We start from the raw sequence: 2,500 nt of genomic DNA on the forward strand, positions 1-2,500 counted from the left end.
AGGAGTTTGAACTCCTCTTCTAATTTTGCCTCTTTTTCAAGATCAAGGTTTTGATTCTTGATTGCTTTATGGATCTCCGCCTCAGATGTCTCCGAGGGGATTCCAAATATTATAATTTTTGGTCTCCTCTTGGGGAGGGGACCAATATCCACTTTCTCTTTTAGCTTCTTGTTCCCGAGGACTTGCTCAAGGTCCTCGGTTGTCTCGGTTTCTATAAGAATGCCGGAGTTCCCGAGTTTCCTCAGGTTCCGTATTCTTATTTTCTGTTCTGTCGGATTGATACAATCCGACAGTACCTTTTTGGTCTCGTCACTATTCTTTATCTTGCTACCCTTTACAGGGTAGATTGCTGCAGCTGGCTTGGACATTGTAATAGGGGTCCTCTTGGCCAGCTGCTTAGTTGCCTTGTTTGCTCTGATTATGTCTGAGTAGAGCAACGGCTTCGGGGGTGGAACCTCCTGGCCGCGACTCCTCTCAGGCATCGAGTCTATCTTTGCAGATAGCTCGTTTAGTTTTTCCGTGATTTTGTCCATCTGGTCCTGCATGGAGCTCTGCTCCTTTTGCCGTTCCAGATTCTCTTTTAGAGACTTGTTGTCTTTAATGAGTTCTATATTGAACTCCCTCGCTTCCGTCTTATCCTCCTCGTGTTCCCTAATTAGGGTGTCGAGGAGTTCTATGCCTCTCTTTCGATCGGTTTCCTCGGTGAGTCCCCTGAGGAACCTTCTAAGCTCTTCCTCTGGGCTTTGAGTCAGATCTTCGAGCCGCTCCAGCTCAATTTTAACATCTTTAATTAGCTTCTTATGTGACTCGTTGCACGAGCCACCTGGTCGCTTGTTCTTCCTTTTTCTACATTTGGGAAATTCCCAATTAAAGTCATCTTGACTCATGTCCCACTCTGTATCGTAGGGATCGTCCGTGTATTGGTCTGATTCGTCGTCCCAGACAGTAGCTATGTCCCTGTCTGTCTGGGTCGTTTCTTTTTCCACCTCCCAGCCCGTCTTCTTTTCTACTTTCTTATCCTTCTTTGCTCCCTTCTTCTTCGTTTTGTTTTTAGTGTTTTGGTCAGTATTCATAGTTGTTCCCACGATTAGGGACGAAAGACGGTCGCTCCCCGGGTGACGCCCTTTCCGGGGAGAAGGCTTTTACGCTCAAGTTTTCGCCAGGTGTCTTGAGGTTGCGCTAATGGTCGATGGACCCACCGACCGCCCGTGTAAGCACGGGACCTCTTTCGCCGCGTTCTCAGCTTAGAGGTTAAGGGTTTGTTCAAGGGGTTCGCCTCCCCGTTAGGCCGACCGGTTAAGGTAAGCCCCCCGTTTCTCCCGTTCTGCAACATACCACCGGATGTATCCGGTGGGTCGTCGCGGCAGAGGGGAGTCTTCCGGGTGAGAGCCGCGGTTATCGCGAACGATAACACACGCATGGGCTCCCTGAGAGCCGCGGTCATCGCAAAAGCGATGACTCCGCCAGAACTCTCTTAATGAGAGAGCCGCGGTTGTCGCAGAGCGACAACTCACGCAGAGCTCTCTGAGAGCCGCGGTCCCCGCCATGCGACAACTCCGCAAGAGCTCTCTTCCCAGAGCTGCGGTTGTCGCATGGCGAGAACTCTCGCAGGAACTCTCTTACCAGAGCCCCGTTAGTCACCCGAAGGTGTCCAGGTCCTACCACGTGAAGGAGGGGTTGGTGCGTCAGGGTTATACCATGATATAAGTCCCTGACGCTTATAAGACCCAGTAGATAGGGACAGAGGGAATCTCGTTAATCCATTCATGCGCGTCACTAATTAGATGACGAGGCATTTGGCTATTTTTTTTTTTTTTTTTTTTTTTTTTAGATGGAGAAATGCGTTACGCACACCAGGTATGCGACGGTACCTGGTAGTGTGGGACTCACCCGTTCGCAGGGCATACCCACTAAAACTCCATCGTATTATGCCTGAGTTGGCAGGCAGCACCAAAGCTGGATCCACCTCTCACATTCATCCTACTCCAGTTCTTGGCAAGGTGTTCGGTTTGACAGACGTTGTCCGGTTAAATCTCCAGAAGCTGTTGAGGCCACCCACGATGACCCTGGTGGAGATGATCTTGAGCTCCTTCTTCTTTAGGATCTTTCTTGACAGAAGATCGTTGGCAGATGATTCACTCCATACGCCGCGGTATGAGAGTGTGGCAGTTGTATACGATACGTGGTCCACTTCGTATCGGCACTTAATGGCACTGTCGAGGTTAGAATATTTGTCGCACTTGGTTTTGTGTGCTTCATTGAGGTCTGTGTGCTCGCTCACGATTTGCACATCGATGACGAGAGCTGTTGCGTCACTAACAGAAATTAGGTCGGGTTTCCTAAGACCTTCGTCAATGTTAAAATGAGGCTCCTCCTCGACTTTTTCAGAACTCCTTTCCAAAGCTCTTTTTAAGTATGCCGCAATGGCGTTATGCCTCTCGATTCGAGCTTTGTGGGTACGATGGCACTGTTGGAGAACATGGTTTAATGTCTCCATTTT

The 2,500-nt window shown here is 49.3% G+C and overlaps 1 pseudogene; it reads right to left on the minus strand.

Moving 5' to 3' along the window:
* Positions 1–2,500, minus strand: part of LOC143365026 (large subunit ribosomal RNA) — a 7,955-nt pseudogene that overhangs the window by 2,098 nt on the left and 3,357 nt on the right.

The sequence above is a fragment of the Halictus rubicundus genome, unplaced genomic scaffold, assembly GCF_050948215.1.
Source record: "Halictus rubicundus isolate RS-2024b unplaced genomic scaffold, iyHalRubi1_principal scaffold1236, whole genome shotgun sequence".
NCBI lineage: Eukaryota > Metazoa > Arthropoda > Insecta > Hymenoptera > Halictidae > Halictus > Halictus rubicundus.